Source organism: Bos javanicus, chromosome 11 (assembly GCF_032452875.1).
Source record: "Bos javanicus breed banteng chromosome 11, ARS-OSU_banteng_1.0, whole genome shotgun sequence".
Taxonomy (NCBI): Eukaryota; Metazoa; Chordata; class Mammalia; order Artiodactyla; family Bovidae; genus Bos; species Bos javanicus.
The window spans coordinates 55505023-55523530 of record NC_083878.1 but is presented as its reverse complement, the minus strand read 5'-3'; the positions used below and the strand labels follow the sequence as shown (position 1 = coordinate 55523530).

Here is an 18508-nt window from a genome sequence, read left to right as displayed (position 1 = left end):
CTCTGTCGTCCCCTTCTCCTCCTGCCCCCAATCCCTCCCAGCATCAGAGTCTTTTCCAATGAGTCAACTCTTCACATCAGGTGGCCAAAGTATTGGAGTTTCAGCTTTAGCATCAGTCCTTCCAATGAACACCCAGGACTGATCTCCTTTAGAATGGATTGGTTGGATCTCCTTGCAGTCCAAGGAACTCTCAAAAGTCTTCTCCAACACCACAGTTCAAAAGCATCAGTTTTTCGGCACTTAGCTTTCTTCACAGTCCAACTCTCACATCCATACATGACCACTGGAAAAACCATAGCCTTGACTAGACAGATCTTTGTTGGCAAAATAATGTCTCTGCTTTTGAATATGCTATCTAGGTTGGTCACAACTTACCTTCCAAGGAGTAAGTGTCTTTTAATTTCATGGCTGTAATCACCATTATGGTCATAAAGGAGCTAAAAATTAGTGGTGAGGGTTGCACAACTTTATGAAAATACAAAAGACAAACAAACACTGAATTGAACCCTTTAGAGAAGCCAATTTTATATAAATTTTCAATAAAACCTCACTTTCAAACTGAGATAAAACATTTTATGAAGGACATTTTTGTGTTGACTTTTTTTCCTAGCCAGAAACAAAAGATAATAAAGCACTCATACAGGAGCACAACTGAACACCACTCTGGGAGTGTCCTGAGACTGGTATTTTGTGTTACTTCTTATCATGTGATCCTTGAGAAACCATCCAGTAAAGTATGGCCCAGTGCCTGTTTTCCCAAATGAAACTGTATACATTATCTATGGGTGCTTTCTCATTGCAAAGGCAGAGTTGAGTAGTAGTAACAGAGACTGTATGTTCCAGAAAGATTAAAGCATGTATCGTCTGGTTTTGTACAGAGATGGTATGCTGTCTCTGCTTTACAATTCATGTTTAAAGCTGTAATGACTCATATCATTTGTATCCGTTACTCATGAAGAACAGAAATCCTTGAAAAAGTCTTTCTGATGATGGTAAGAATTTTTTTGTGTGTGATGACCCAGGATGTAGCCCGGTGACATTCAAGTTCTAAAAAAACGAAGATGCTCATTTTCGTCAGAATTTCTGTTATGATAAGGCAGCGTTTGGCTTTTGGACATGTTGGGCCCTCCTGCTGACATTTCTTACCCACTTACGTCCTTCCTGTCCTTCAAAGCCCTTCTTCCGTGCCACCCTCCTCATGAGCTTATCTGCATCCTCGACCAGAAGGAGACTCGCACTTTTCACTCTTACACTCAGTGAGATCTCCCTGAAACTACTTCCATCACTGCACCCTCATTGAAAATAATTTGCATAATTTTCCCTCCAAGAATATGAACTGAACATTCTGCCTTTGCATAATTTCAGATGAGAGAGGCACAGAGATAAACGTGACATGGTTTGTGCCTGTTGTTCCTGACCCCGTTTTCGGGAAGCACCAAGCCAGCTTTCTGTGACTCCTCTTGTATTGGGTTTTTGGCACTGTTTACTTCATTCTGTGTCAACAAGGAAAGCCCACACAGAGGATGCTGCCCAAACTTCACCTTTATACCAGTATTTGGTGGCTATTCCATCTGCTTGCAGTATGAACTTGGCCTCAGATCCCTCATCTATAAAATTAGAAAGTAATTAGCCTCTAATTTAAATAAATAAATTTAAATTAAAAAAATAAAAATGAAAAAAAAAGAAAATAATAGAAATAAATTATTTGGTTGCTGTGCTGAACAGGTTGTTTGGCATGAATGGAATGGTCAAAGCATGGTGCCTAGTATTGTTTCAACTTTTTGGTACTAGTTCAATGCTTCTTCATTAATTTTTGATTCAGGTAGTTAAAATGAGGTCCAGTATCATGTTTTATACCCCCTCTCATGCTTGCAGAATCTTATGAAGTTGTAGAGTATGTACCAACTTATAATTGAACCAGAAAAGGGACATGACTTACCTCAGTCCCATGATTAAAAAGAGATGAATTCAGCTATTGCACTCTGGATTACTGATCACAAATCTACTCTTTTCTCAATTCTCTCCTGGACATCCTTCTCTTTCATTCCTATATGTCACAGATATAGCTGTCAGAGAAAGGTCTTCTTATTTGTAAAGCCATCGACCTCACCTAATCATAACAGAATGTCCTGCTACACAGATTATCTAATCTCGTCAAAGAGCATAATTAAACTCAGTAAACTTTATCTTCATGTGTTACTTCACTGCACGGTTCAAGAGGTAATAGAAATGGAGCAACAACAGAAAAGAAAAAAACCTCTGGGATCAAATCCATTGTGCATACTTGTCTCATAAATTCTGAGTATAAGTGTCTGAGAGTAAGGGTCTGCAATGCATATGCAGAGATGTGAAGAATAAGCCAGGATTGAAACAATCTTCTTTTGATTTGAACCTGTGGGTTTACTCTATTCCCTATCTTTGTTATTTATGTAACAAAAAGTGAATGGTTTTATATATTTAACCTGAAATATACTGTTCATGTTTCAGAATTGGCATATCCACCTCAGAAGAAAATGCCCTTCTCTTCAAATACAAATAAAAATGTTGTATTTTTTTTCTGTGAATGCTGCCTCAAACCTGTATTAGTCATAATTTCTTTGATATCATTTCATTCCAATGTAGAAGTTGTCTTTAATCTTAGAGTCTCACTTTAAAATACTCATTTTCATGTGTATTTTAGAGAAGTTGCACTGTGGCAGGTTTTGCAAGGTAGGGATTGTGTGTTTAGATCTCATCAGCATGATATATCCACCCATTCCTGATTTTTATTCTTTCCCTCTATTGTGATTCAAGATGTCTTTTTCCTGAATATAATCATTTAAAACATAAACTAAAAAAATTTCCTTAAAAATAAAGTTTCATATGATAAACTTTAGTCCAAATAAAGTCAGAGCAACCAAGGAGAGTTTTGTGCTTTGCTTTTGTAGTGTTCTAGAAAAGATCTATGGGCTTCCCTGGTGGCTCAGTGGTAAAGAATCCTTCTGCCAATGCAGGGAGTACAGGTTTGATCCCTGAGTCGGGAAGATCCCCTGGAGAAAGGCATGGCAACCCACTCCAGTATTCTTGTCTGAAAAACCCATGGACAGAGGAGCCTGGTGGGCTTCAGTTCATGGGGTCAAAAAGAGTTGGACATGACCTAGCAATTAAAACAACAACAATCACAAACTTCATTTTAGGACTTCCTTGACAGCTCAGTGGGTAAAGAATCTGCCTGCAATGCAGGAGTCACACAAGATGTGGATTCAATTCCTGAGTAGGGAAGATCCCCTGTAGTAGGATAATGGTAACCCACTCCAGTATTCTTGCCTGAAAAATCCTGTGAACAGAGGAGCCTAGTGGGCTACAGTCCATAGGGTCGCAAAGAGTCAGACACGACTGAGCAACAACTCATGTAGGAAAGATCTGGAAAGAGAGGGAGGAGGTGACCTTTTTTCTAGTCCAGCATTCTTTGTGATAACCATATCCTGATTTCACCAGTCAAATGGTAGAGAAGGCTGCAATAATAGGAACAGTTGAAATGCACTTGATTCTGGCCCTTACTTGCTCAATCAGGGTTTAAACTCAATGCAGTTTGCTGCAGACATTTCTATAGGTCCCAGGGACCATCTCACAAGCTCACATGCAAGGCCTGTCTCACAGGAATAGCCTTCCCTCTGCCAGGAGTCACTGAGTCCACAGCCATCCATCACCATCTCTTGCCAGACATCTGCGGGAGTGGAGATCCTGAGATGATATCTGCACACCAGGCTTCTGCTGGGAAGTGAGAAAAGATACCCTCTCCCGTTTGGATTACATCTTCTTAGCGAGACCCTTTCACCCCTTTGCCAAAATTAATAGGACATATGCAGTTCCTATTTACACTCAAACTGCTACATAGCTTTGGGCTAGTGACTGAACATAAAACCCAGGCATACTAGTTTCAACATATGAAGCAAAAGAAGGTTCAGAGGCTGTCACAAGGGGCCAGTGAGAGACTGAACAGGTGACTCTCTATTCCCTCCATTCCTACTCATCCAGAGAAGTTGACTTTTATCTTTTTTATGCTCTGAGACTCCAGAAAGTGTGCCTGAAGTGTTACTTCTTCTCTAATCAATTAGTTTGCATTTATATTTCATGACTTGCATTATAGTTTCACACAAAATGTTTTCCTTTTGCAGAATACTTACAAATTTGGGCTACTATAAAAGTGATCTTATGATACCTTGGAGCTTTATTTATGTTTAAAGACAATACTCTATACATTGAAAATGATGGAAAAATGGACTTGGAGGAGAGAGAATTATTTTCATGTGCTCTTTAAGAGCCATACCTTATACAATACAAAGTACTCCTTTATTTGAAGGTTTGGCAAAAGGGACAGGAAAGGCTATTTTGCAATTATTTCTAACTTCTGGGGATTTATTAATGAATATAAAATTCATTAAAAGTATGGTTTTTAAAAATAGTGAAGCATTTATCAACCATCACACCTATCTTGGAAGTCTCAAGTTGTCTCATTTCATTGCAATGCTCAGAATGCTCCCTGGCCACTCTAATGAATGGAAGGGCAGACAGATGAAGATAGATATTACAGAGACAGAATGAGTAATGCGTTGCCTTATCCAGAGAATCTGCAGCATCTTGACTAGTTTTCATTTACCAGGAGTGCATGTGTTTAAAGCTATTTCAGGTGGTCATATTTGAAAGGAAATGACAAATCAGGTAGATTTTGTGAAAGATACTGAGTTTGGAAATATACAATCAGAAAATTCCAGAGATTGGGAGATTGGGAGTGATATAGACACATTATTAGAAATAAAATAGATAAGTAATAAGGACCTACTGGACAGCACAGGGAACTCTACTCAATACTTTGTAATTGCCTATATGGGAAAACAACTTTTTATTAATGGCCATCAAGGAAACGATTAGCTACCTTGTTAATAGTGTAATAGGGGTAACCCTTGACTTGGCTATACTTCTTTGCTTTGGACATTAGTGGTCTTGTGGCCCCTTTTAAGCCATTTACACAAACAACATCAGCGAGATTTGCTTTGTCCTGAATCATATTTTCTCCTTGCAGAGAAAGCCTTGTAGTGTTTTTTTCTAGGCACTTGGTTGGAATGGGATCCCTATCAGTTTGTCTCAGCTTCTGAGTTGGGCTTTCCATGTCATGTGCATGAGTGCTAAGTCACTTCAGTCATGTCCAACTCTTTGTGACCCCGTGGACCATTGCCTACGAGGCTCCTCTGTCCATAGGGTTCTCCAGGCAAGAATACTGGAGTGGGTTGCTATGCCTTCTTCCAGGGGATCTTCCCGATCCACGGACTGAACCCACATTTCTTACCTCTCTTGCTTTGGCAGGTGGGTTCTTTACCACTAGTGCCACCTGGGAAGCCCTTACCATGTTATACTGTGAGCCCTAAAGTTCTGCTGGTGATAAATAGATGAGCTGCTTCCTCAAACCTGTTTATCATTAATTTTAGTTTAATACAGAATATTCAAATTGACTACATGATGCAAATTCATGCTGAAAAGTTTCTGAATTCAGTTTATCAATCCTCAGTGTGTCCCAGGACAAAGACATTTATAAGAAAAGATACATTCATTATTGAAATGAGCAGAACTTCATTTTAGTTTTATTCTAATATTTAGCATCTTCCTAGCTAGCTACTTCTTAAAATCCACTAGGGAGGATCTACTGAAGTCATTTATCCAAGATCCTGACATAAGAAAAAGCCATTCTCTTGAAGGTTGTGGGAATGATTGTCTTGCATTTCTGCTGATTCAACTGTAAAGTTACAATGAGTTCATCTCATGCAGTTGAGAAGTGGCCAGTAGTAAGGGACTCCATGCTTGAAAGGTTTAATCGAATTTCCATGCATGTGCAAATTCAGATAAACACAATATAGCTTATGAGAGCCCTTTATTTTTTTAAGTTGCTACCTTCATCTGGTAACAACTGATTACCGTGTGCTAACAAGGAGAAAACACCTGCAAACGATATCCTTGTCCTGCGATTGATTCTACTTTAACTGTGCTTGTTCAGGTAGCAAAACCATTAACTACTTCTTGATTGTTTTTATGATCAGACTTAGCACCTCGTATTGAGCAAGCACTGAGGAATGCATCTTTCCTTAAAAGGTTGATTTATTAGTTTATATGTAAAAGAACACTGGAGGTTATAAAGGTAACAAAGACCTTAAACATTATATTGATTTTCTCTTCCCAGAGCTTTTTTCTTCTTGTTGTATTGCAGGGTAATAAAATTTCACTAGACCCATTGGATCCATAAAATCTGAAGTACAACCACCAACTGATAGAAATGAAATTGTTTGACTGGGGTGATAAGCAAGGACTTGGCTTTGAACTCTAAGCAGTATAAGTCGTTTGCTGGCCTGTAAGGGTGAATTACAGCCTGCTGAGTACTAAAGGACAAGCATGTATTTGCAAGAGCTCCCAATTCAGTCATCACTGAGCAATGCAATGACCTTTACATGGTCACGTTGGGCTCAAAAGAAGAAATTTAGCTATGTAAAATCAACACCCTGCCTCTCTGATAAGATGTAGTTTTTTTTCATATTTGAATTAAGTTGTGGGTATAAGACATTTGAATACAGAGTAAAGAGTAGGATAGGAAAATAAGTTCTGTTTGCAAATCTCAAGTTATATTATCTCTATAACAGTGAGCTTTAAAAAAAAAAAAAAAAGATGGGGAGCTATAGACTCACTACAGTATTCTTGCCTGGAGAATCCCATGGACGGAGAAGCCTGGTAGGCTACAGTCCATGGGGTTGCAAAGAGTCGGACATGACTGAGCGACTTCACTTTCACTTTCACTTATAGACTCATCATAGTACACAGTACTAGTCTGTGCTAGCCTAGAATTTTCTGAACTTCTGCCATGTGCACAATGCTTACCTGTGCCAGTCCTTGATGTGTGAACCATCAGTTCATGCTATCTGTATCCCTCTCTAGCCCCAGACCTCCCTTTGCAGCTCCAAGCACTGTGTCCCTCAAGGCCTGAGGCACGGCTCCTCCATCGCCAATCAAGCATCACAGAGGACCATCCTGGGAAAGAGCTCTGTGACCCACAGGCAAAGTGAAATTTCTGATTTCAGTGGCAAGGGTTTGAGAACAACAGTCAAATCAGGGACGAGGTCTACCTTAAAGTTTCCATGTTAGCATTCTTGTGGACTGAAGTAGAAGGGATTAGTCAGCAAACTAGTCAGCTAGCAAACATTTTAATTAGTCCAGCCATCTGACCTGATCTCAACAGCTGTAATTTAATGGTACCTGTGCATGCAGGGAAGTAAACTCACAGTAAAGGGCTCTTGCTCTGTTCATGTCCAAAAGAGGGAAATTCTGAAGCCACTGAGGCCTTTGATCAAAGCCATATCCTAGACAAATAGCTTTCTTCCAAAGGTACATCTTTACTCATTTATTTTTTGGAATCTAGATTGAAACTGTCTACATTTTTCTACTTATCAAAAACAAAGGTGCATTCATTGATAAATAACCAGAGACTTGGTTGTTCAGTTTTGCTTTGTTTAAGGTGTTTCATGTTGTTAATTAAGTGCTTTGTTAACCCCCAGCACAATTGAAACCTACCTGTGCTGGTGAGGTGGGTCTCAGTGTGCTCTGAGTTGCAGTTGGTAGGTTTCCCACATGGTCCTATGGATGTGATTGTAGCTCCTGCTGCTAGTGCAAGTGGGCCCGGTTGTAGAGCTTTGTTACACAGATTTTATATTTCACGTAGTGCCTGGAAGCTTGTGTTCTGAATGAGTATCTGACAATGTCCAAATTAATTTCAGAAACAAAATGTCCCGGAGTCCCACATTTCTATTGTGTGACTGCCACCCGTGTGTCAGTGAAGTGGGGACATGTCCATACCAAGCAGCCCAATGCTGTTCATTCTCTCATCAGGCTGGAGTGCTGCTGATGGAGGAATGCAAATTCCAGGACCACAGCCTAAATCTTGCACATTAGGGGCCCTAAACTGTGGAGGACAAACGTGATGCCCTTGTGATGTCCCATCCTCCTTTAATATCCCTGCCAGTCATCACTGATTGTTGTTGTTGTTCAGTCACTCAGCCATGTCCAGCTGTTTGTGACCCCATGGGCTGCAGCACACCAGGTTTCCCTGTCCATCATCAACTCCCAGTGCGTGCTCAAACTCATGTCCATCAAGTTGGTGATGCCATCCAACCCTGTTTTCCTCTGTCATCCCCTTCTCCCCCAACCCTCAGTCTTTCCCAGCATCAGGGTCTTTTCTAATGAGTCCACACTTCGCATCAGGTGGCCAAAACATTGGAGCTTCAGCTTCAGCATCCATCTTTCCAATGAATATTTAGGATTGATTACCTTTAGGATTGACTGGTTTGATCTCCTTGCAGCCCAAGGGACTCTCAAGAGTCTTCTCCAACACCACAGTTCAAAAGCATCAGTTCTTTGGCACTCAGCTTTCTTTATGGTCCAACTCTCACATCCATACATGACTACTGGGAAAACCATAGCTTTAGCTATATGGACCTTTGTCGGCAAAGTAATGTCTTTGCTTTTTAATATGCTGTTTTAGGTTTGTCATAGCTCTTCTTCTAAGGAGCAAGCAAACAGCAGAATAAACCTCAGCACCAACTTCCTGACAACCACCATCAGTCACTCACTGTTATCAATGCTAGAAGGAACCCAACTGCTTTTTGTCACCCTTACCCCAGAAGGTCACTTTCATGACCATTGGGCAGACCTGTCTTTGCTGCCAGGAAAAATAGCCACAGCTGTCATGTGGATCAGTACTGTGATGTGGATCAGGGGACATGTACCACACTTGCGAGCTCAGGCACATTATTCCCCTGCAACAGGGGCTAAATAATTCTCTTGCCACAAAATGCCGATTTTCCTTGTAATTCAGTGCTAAATGCATCTTACCTTAGCCCACAGAAATGACCTAAATGATGCAACACAGCACAGCCAACCCCTGCCAGGCGGACTGCTGGAAATTTGATCACTTATCTTCCTGACTGATGTCTAGCCATGTTTCTATTTCTGCATCTGTCTAGAGCTGTGCCTATCTAAGCCTTTGTTATTGCTGCTGATTCCAGGAAGGTGGGGATCAACCTTTGAATGAAGTAGAATTTAACATCAAACCCATGAAAAATACCCTTGGGTGTTCCAGGGGTCATCAGCTATAAGTCTGTGCACTCTGCAGACAGAATGTAGCCCAGAATACCTGCAGGGCAAGAGGATTCATCCAGAAATCCCAGGTCACAATTTTCCCTTATCTTCTGTTCTTTTCTCTCTCAAATTAGGTTGATTTTACAGGAGGGAGGAGAGGAAATTAATGTGACCTGACCCTCAGGCATGTGCCAAGATCTTCAAAAGTCATCTCATCTGATTCATTTGATGACCCTGAGATGTGGACATTATCTCATTTTTCAGATGAGACAACTAGGATTCACAGAATTTAAGGCATTTACCCATGCTTTTCACATTATTGCTTAAATTTATTAATGACATTCAAATTTAGGTTTGAAAAAAATTGTCCAGCAAAATAGATTACTTTTCTGTTTTTAGCAACTCCTGAGGAAAAGGAAAATCCTTTTACAAAGTTTTTCTTTCCAAAGTGTCATTAAAATCTTCCTTTTGCCATCATAATCCAAATGTTAGTGGGTTCTGGTTTATGAAAGAAGATGGGACTTATATCATGACTTTCTACTAATGAACACATTTGAGAGAGTTAAGGAAATTCTCTGGATGATGTAATTAGATAAACTATGACAGTTACTGAGGAAAGATGCAGATGATTACAGATAGTGTTGTTATGCAGGGGGATTAGGTACAAGATCATCCTGTTCACAGTGGGCCACCCCTCATCTCTCCTGTCCCCACCGCCCTCATCTCTCCTCTTCATGTTGAAAGTCTCAGAAGAGGTGAGAATTAGATACACGAAACCTACATGATTACCGAAAGTGCTCTTTTCCCCAGTCTCTCTAATCTAAAATAAATGACATGGTTTAAATTAGGCTACATAGAGGTGAGATGCCAACATTTGACCTCAGCAAGCCATACTAAGTGGCAAGAGTTCCTTGACTATAAATAAAACTCCTGTTTAGTATGACTTTTTAGAAGTTGGCAGAATCCAATCCCTGAGCTTGAATGACATATCAAAGCATTGTTAATCCCAAGCATTTTTTTCTTTGTTCACATCACTCTTTAAGGAATCATTTTCACTTGCCTGTTCATGACTTTATGGCATGTAAGTGCCAAGCACTCCCTATAACACATTGTGCGAGGGCACCCACTAAAAGAGAGTTCAAGCTGAATGACATTGGATGTGAAATGCAACCTTTCCTACCAAGCTGTGTGATATTTAGCATGCCTTGGCATATGCTAAACTACAAAATTTTGAAATAATCAGAATTCCCTTGGGAATGTTACATAGACTATGTGGGTCAGAATTCTCTCATGATTAGTTACAAAGTCTAAAATACTTTCTACAATTTCAAATCAGTATTTTAATCTGAACTCTGCCAAATGGATTTGACATATTCAACATGATTTTATAGTCATAAATAACACTTTAACTATTGGGAGAGATTGAAAGCAGGAGGAGAAGGAGATGACAGAGGACTAGATGGTTGGATGGCATCATCACCGATTCAATGGACATGAGTTTGAGTAAGCTCCAGGAGATGATGAAGGACAGGGAAGCCTGGTATGCTGCAGTCCTTGGGGTTGCAAAGACTTGGACATGACTGAGCAACTGAACAACAACAATTGGGAGAGTCATTTATGGTAGATGTTCCAAATACATGTTGTCTATTGAAGCCAAATGATAATAGTTTAATAATGATGATAATAATGTGTCTTGAAACATCTAAAAATAAAAGAATTAGTGAGAATAAGCAATGGGGGTCATATATACATATATTATTTTTCCTGCCAAAGGAATACTAGGCACATTTGTTGTCATTCATATCTAGAGAGGCATTGGTAATTTGTTACTTTTTCTATGGTGAGTTTTTCAAATACTTTATTGAGGTTTGGGGCTGTGTTCAAAAGGTCATGCATTTTATTTTCTCTTTTAGACTAGTATTTATTTATTTGGCTTGTACATGGCAGTTATGTTTATTCTCCATGCTTGTTTTATATATATATATAGTATAATTGGAATTTTTACACCTACATCATTAACGCTTAACAGACCCTGGGAAAAGAACATGCCTGCATTCATGGAAAGAAGGAAAGAAAGAAAGAAGGAAGGAAGGAAGGGAAGGGAGAAAGAAAACAACATTATTTTAGTTCTTGCAACTCCATGGAAATTGCTGTTTTTAAAGCATTGATAACCTTCATCTTCCAAAACTGCATGTCATATCTTTTTGTCTTTAAGCAGAATTCAAGCCAGAGGATTGTTATACCTTTATTGATAGCAAGTAACTTGCCTTCCTCTCTTCCTTCTTTGCTTCCTTTCTCCCTCCCTTCCTTCTGAGACACCACACTCTTCTGTATTTTTCCTACCATACCAAACATTCCTTCCAGTATCACTTTCTTGAAGCTTCTGCTGCTTCTGACTTTTATATTGTCGCGTGCCCAGGCTTTTCTCTCTCTGCACTCATTCCTTGCATCCATGCTAGCTAAGTTGCTTCCATTGTATCCAACTCCTTATGACCCCATGGACTGTAACCCGCCAGATTCCTTTGTCCATGAGATTTCCCAGGCAAGAATACTGGAATGGGTTGCCATGCCCTCCTTCAGGGAATCTTTCAAACCAGGGATCTAACTGCATCTCATTATGTCTTCTGTATTGGCAGGCAGGTTAACCTGCCAATGCAGGGGACTCAGGTTCCATCCCTGGTCAGAGAAGACCCTTCATGCCTGGGAGCAACTAAGCCCAAGTGCCACAACTACTGAAGCCTGTTCTGGAGCCCATGCTCCACAACAAGAGAAGCCAGCACAGTGAGAATCTGATGCACTGCAACAAAGACCCAGGGCAGCCAAAAAAAACACAGAAGATTAAATAGATTTTATTCTTGTTACTTGCCCATCTAGAGTGAACTGGAGCCTCTGTTTCACATCCTGATGAGTTTCAGCCTCAGGAAGCAGGCTGACAGTGTGACCATGTTTTAAAATATTCCTGGTAAAACACATGATTAATGAGGGCAGGAAATTTGTTCCCTGCGGTATCCCCTGAAACGGAATATTGTCAGACACATTAAATAGTGACTGTATGTTGAGTGAAAGAATACAATAATGATTGCTATTAAATAAAAATCATACAAACTAAAGTCACATACAAAGAAAATAAAAGTCAAAGTGCCAAAAATTTTACTTCATCTGGTGATTTGTTATTGTTACATCATTCCTGTCACTTGTCTGTCTGTTTTTTTTAGAGAGTTGAATTTCCAGTATTTCTGTGGTGTGTTTATTCTTCTTTGAGAGGCACACTTTCTTCCTTGTCCCAGTCATATCCCAGATGTCATGGGTCCTGTCCTCTGCTACTGACAGCCCAAGGTGTCAGGGTTCCTGTGGCTGGGATTTTAGAAACAGCAACCAACTGCTCTAACCCATGGAGAAGGCAATGGCACTCCACTCCAGTACTCTTGCCTGGAAAATCCCATGGACGGAGGAGCCTGGTGGGCTGCAGTCCATGGGGTTGCCCAGAGTCAGACACGACTGAAGCGATTTAGCTGCAGCAGCAGCAGCAGCTCTAACCCAAAGAGATGAAGTCCTTAGAAGATCAGGGACCTGTCAGCTTCATTTGAACAACAGCTTCCCAAATATCCCCAAGTTGAGCTTGGAATATATGGAGTGGTATTAGTTCTATATGTCCAGCTTCATTTTGCCTTGAGGTCTTGTTTTCTCATCCTTCTAGATCCTGAGTGCTTTCCACTTAGTCTAGTTCCTTCTCTTGACATCAAGATCCTGACAGTCTTGCTTCCAATCAGCCTTCTCTGGGCAACTAGACCTACACTTGTCTCTTAAGCCTTGTCACTGCTTGGAGCCTGGATCTCTCAAAGTACTCATTTCTTACCCCCCCCTACTCTGTCTAATGCCCTCGGATTTTATTTTCTTATTCACACACAGCCTGGGTGGAACTGGATGTTTCTCCCCTCCCTGGAGTTTGTCTGCAGTGCACTGTATTTTTCCCCTGGAAATACATATGTCAGTCTTTGGTCTGAGTTCCATACATCAGTGTTGGTCAGTTCTTTTCAACTATCCGTTCCTCCCAAAGACCTGCTTTCTATTCCTTGCATCCTGGTCTTTGCAATTATGCCTTGGTACACAACCCATCCTACAGAACACATCTGACACTGATCCCTAAGCTTTCGAGGGCCATGTGTTAATGTCCATAATCTGTTTCTCCCTTGAGGGTGTGCATGCTAAGTCGCTTCAATTGTGACTGACTCTTGGTGACCCTATGGACTGTAGCCTGCCAGGCTCCTCTGTCCATGGGATTCTCCAGGCAAGAATCCTGGATTAGATTGGCCTGCCCCCCTCCAGGGGATCTTCCCAACCCAAGGTTTGAACCTGCGTCTCTCAAGTCTCCTTCCTTGGCAGACAGGTTCTTTACCACTAGTGCCATCTGGGAAGCCTGATTCTCCTTTACTTCTGCAAAATTATTTTCTTCTTTATCTTCCTGAAATAAATTCCTTCCTTAATAGCGAATGTTGCCTTGCTTTCTTTAAAAAAAAAAAAAAAAATCTTTTGAGATGCAAGCTCTTTTTGAAAAAAAAATAGTCTTCTGATTTTACATTTGTCAGTATTTTAAATAATAATGATAGCTAATTTTTTAAAGGTGTTTTTTATGTATTAGAGAAACAGTTGTGCATAATCAAACTTTTAATAGCCCTCAGAGATAGGTTCTGTGATTATCCTTACTTTCCTGATGATGAAGTGGGTTCAAGAAAGTTAAGTAGTTGGTCTGCAGTCATGCTATCTATTAACTGACACAACTGGTTGTGGAGTTCAGACCACTGACTTCAAGAACCAAGTCAAATGATTACATTATCCTTTCTTTCCTTGTACAGCAAGGACAACAAGTGCTGAATCCAGTTTAAGCCACTGAATTCACACACAAAAAAATTCTGAGGTGAACAGGAAGTGCATGCATTTATTAAGCAACTGACTATGGATGGAGCTCAATATTTTAGGGAGAAATAAATGAAACTAACTGTCTCTCGAACATCTTTTGTGAGGCCCAGGCTCTAAAGATAACTGTTTTAATTCAAGGACCACAAAGTATATCATTTTCTTCTTGAGTGAGCTAATTAACTAAACACTGCATAAGGAAATAACTAAGGAGAGGACTGTCCCTCCACTCCATTTCAATAAAGTTGTCAAAAGAAAGGGATCCAAAGACATTGCAGGTTTCTTTTATCCTGCTTTTCAAATATTTGTTCCAGACATAGAAATGCTTCCAAATAACTCGAGAGATAACCCTAAGTAAATTATGTGGAGTGGAGATGGATGTTTAAAGAGGCCACGAAGAGGCAGATAAAGACACTCTTACTGATTCTCTAGTCTGGAACTACAGCACCTTTATACAGGTCTCCTGAGCTCTCAGGAACCTACTTCTTCTCTGCCCTCTGGTTGCTTTTTCTTTCACTTTTGGCTGGTGATTATTGAAAGCACAGTGTTCGTCTCTGTGTGAATGAATGAATGCCTAGTGCATGCTTAGTTGTGCCCGACTCTGCAACCCTTTGGGGTGTGGCCTGCCAGGCTCCTCTGTCTGTAGGATTTTTCAGGCAAGAATACTGCAGTGGGTTGCCATTTCTTTCTCCAGGGGATCTTCTCAACACAGGGATCAAACCTATGTCTCCTGTGTCTCTTGCATTGCAGGTGGATTCTTTATGCACTGAATCATCTCTGTGTTTGATCAACTATAATGGGACAGCCTTTCAAGTGTTAAAATTCAGTGCAAGATATTGTCTGGCTTTGTGGTTTCCAAGATTATATACCATGGCAAATTGTGGTTTTATTGACAAATGAGACCATTTATCTGACATGAGCAAGAATTAGCTTCAGAGGAGGTGGAAATAACTTACTAAATGGCAAGTGCCTGGTGTTCTACTGTTAGTTTGAGCTTATAAAAGCTGAGAGTTTCTATAGTGAACATATATAATCCTAGGAGCAGAAAGAGTTTAGGCTCTTATAAACTAAGTCCTTTTTTAGAACATTTACATGAACAACTTCTAAGAAGAGCAACCTAGAAAAAGAGAATTCTGGTGAAAAGGGGGCCTTCTGGAAATAGGAGGAAGGCAGTGAGGGAAGGCAAGATGAAGGGTTCCACAGTAATCAACAATCTTCACAGCCGTGTCAGCGTCTTGTTAAATTATGGGTGCGCTTCCACTCCATTGATATGTGGCTGCTTGAGACTGCTCTCTTCAAAATGCCCTGGGGAAGAAATTCTATTTATACTTACTGTATTCAAGTTCCTGTCTTTCTTCTGGAACGCATGCATGCTCAGTCTCTCAGTCATGTCTGACTCTTTGTGACCCCATGGACTGTAGCCAGCCAAGCTCATCTGTCCGTGGGGATTCTCCAGGCAAGGATTCTGGAGTGGGTTTGCATTTCCTTCTCCAGGAGATCTTACCAACCCAGGCGTTGAACCTGTGTCTCCTGTGCCTCCTGCATTGGCAGACGGATTCTTTGCCATTGAGCTACCTGGGAAGCTCTTATCTGTTTTTCTAGAAACATAATTCCAAATATGCTTGGTCTTCAAGGGTAATTTAGTCAATATATACTCAGTGTCTTAATTTCATTTGATCCACTCTGAATGGACCATGATGGCCATTACTGCCACCTACTGACCTACTGGGCTGCATGTTTTGCCCCAAGTGGAGAAAAGAAACGTCATTTCCAAGCCAACACCTAAATTCACAGCAATTCCAGTTAAGTATATTACGACCTTTTATTTGCAACTGGGAGGGTTTCTCTAGGAATACTCTTCTGTCAGGTGTTAGATACAATAATAATAGTTGGCAGGCCAGACTGGAGGATTCAAAGTTCCAATAAATTACTGTGAGGAAAGCAATTTGACATCTTTTCATCCTTTGATGAAAGCTAAGTGTGAAATCTAGGTGTAAACATCTAAAAAATTGAAAGTCACACATGAAGGGGAGACCTGGGAGTGTGGCAGAAATCACTACTCAGAGATGGGAAGACTCGGAGAGGTCCTACGATTTAACAACAGTATTTCTGCCCAAGATTAATGCATCTGCGGAACTTCTTGGCCTTATTCCTGGATCCTATCAATTTAGCAAGGACATTTACACAAATGGCTTCTGCAGTCTAACTGATATTGGGCTGGGTACACTGAATCAAGAATTCAATTTCTTTTGTTTGGAAATATGTACACTGCTGGGGAAGTTAGGCAGCCTCTCTCTGGATTCCTTGCATGCATGTGTGCTCGTGTCGGACTCTGTGACCTCTTCTACTATAGCCTGCAAGGCTCCTCTGTCCATGGAATTCTCCAGGCAAGAATACTGGAGTGTGTTGCTCTGTCTTCCTCCAGAGGACCTTCTCAACCCAGGGATTGAAACCTACATCTCCTGCATTGCAGGCGGATTCTTTCCCACTGAGCCATCTGTGAAGCCCTTGTCTTTCTGTACCTCTTCCTTAATAAACATACTCATGCTCCCCTCATTTCATGAAATAAACTTTCCCCAAACTTTGCGGCTTAAAGTAACCACAGTTTTGCAGTTTGGCAGGGCCAACTCATCTGTGTGTCAGCCAGGATGGCATTTCTGGGCCAAGAGGTGCCATCTCAGGTTACTGGGTTGGCATGGCTGGGAAGTTGGCTGTGGCTGCTGGCTTAGTTTTCCGCTGAGGCTGTTGGTTGGGGGCCTCAGTGCTCTTTACCTGGCTCCTGTTCAGGGCTGGCTTGGGCTTCTTGAAGCACAAAGGGGAGAGATGTCAGGATTTCTTAAGGTCTAGACTCTAAACTGGCACAGCATGGCTTCCAAAGCATTCTTTGGTTAAAACAGGTCACAGACTGGTCAGATTCAAGGGAGGGAACCCCACAAGGGCATGAATGTCAGCAGGCATGGTTCACAGTAATTGTTTTAAGCTAAGAGTCCACCTCTTGCTAAGAGTTGACTCATTGGAAAAGACTCTGATGCTGGGAGGGCTTGGGGGCAGGAGGAGAAGGGGATGACAGAGGATGAGATGGCTGGATGGCATCACTGACTCGATGGACGTGAGTTTGAGTGAACTCCGGGAGATGGTGATGGACAGGGAGGCCTGGTGTGCTGCAATTCATGGGGTCGCAGAGAGTTGGACACGACTGAGTGACTGAACTGAACTGAACAGTGCACCATACAAAGACAGAAAAACATTTTTTCGTTGTTTTCTGGTTCTCATGTACAAATTCATTTTTTCATTGTTTTTTGTTGTCATCTAAGAATCCATGTATATTGTCACCCTACTTATTTAACTTATATGCAGAGTACATCATGAGAAATGCTGGACTGGATGAAGCACAAGCTGGAATTGAGATTGCCGGGAGAAATATCAATAACCTTAGATATGCAGATGACACCATCCTTATGGCAGAAAGTGAAGAAGAACTAAAGAACCTCTTGATGAAAGTGAAAGAGGAGAGTGAAAAAGTTGGCTTAAAGCTCAACATTCAGAAAACTAAGATCATGGCATCTGGCCCCATCACTTTATGTCCAAGAAATGGGGAAAAAGTGGAAACAGTGGCAGACTTTATTTTTGGGGCTCTAAAATCATGGCAGATGGTGACTGCAGCCATGAAATTAAAAGACACTTGATCCTTGAAAGAAAAGTTATGACCAACCTAGACAGCATATTCAAAAGCAGAGATATTACTTTGCCAACAAAGGTCCGTCTAGTCAAGGCTATGGTTTTCTAGTATGTGTGGATGTAAGAGTTGAACCGTAAAGAAAGCTGAGCTCCGAAGAATTGATCCTTTTGAACTGTGGTGTTGGAGAAGACTCTTGAGAGTCCCTTGGAGAGCAAGGAGATCCAATCAGTCCATCCTAAAGGAAATCAGTCCTTAATATTCATTGAAAGGACTGACATTGAAGCTGAAAGTCCAATACTTTGGCCACCTGATGTGAAGAACTGACTCATTTGAAAAGACCCTGATGCTTCGAAAGATTGAAGACAGGAGGAGAAGGGGAAGACAGAGGATGAGATGATTGGATGGCATCACTGACGTGATGGACGAGTTTGGGTAAACTCTGGGAGTTGGTGATGGACAGAGAGGCCTGGCATGCTGCAGTCCATGGGGTTGCAAAGAGTCGGATATGACTGAGTGACTGAACTGAACTGACTGAAGTATCCGTAAACTATACATTTTATTACTGGCTACTCAGCCCTAGAGTCAAAACAGAGAATATACAGCTTCCATTTCTGCTTAATTGATGTTTCTGAACTGTGGTATTGGAGAAGACTCTTGAGAGTTCCTTGTAGTGCAGGGAGATCCAACCAGTCAATCCTAAAGGATATCAACTCTGAATATTCATTGGAAGGACTGATGCTGAAGCTGAACCTCGAGTACTTT

At 41.0% G+C, this 18508-nt stretch overlaps 1 protein-coding gene and 1 long non-coding RNA gene across 8 annotated transcripts in view; one reads left to right on the top strand and one right to left on the bottom strand.

Moving 5' to 3' along the window:
- Positions 1-18508, top strand: part of CTNNA2 (catenin alpha 2) — a 1363902-nt gene that overhangs the window by 567419 nt on the left and 777975 nt on the right. The window lies entirely within an intron of this gene.
- Positions 11988-18508, bottom strand: part of LOC133257174 (uncharacterized) — a 54834-nt gene continuing 48313 nt past the window's right edge. For 3 of the 4 annotated variants that reach the window (XR_009739434.1, XR_009739437.1, XR_009739435.1), the window contains exon 7: positions 13697-15372. This is a non-coding gene — a long non-coding RNA (uncharacterized LOC133257174). Of the gene's footprint in view, positions 12113-13696; positions 15373-18508 lie in introns of those variants that run through there. The other variant, XR_009739436.1, reaches the window with a different exon arrangement.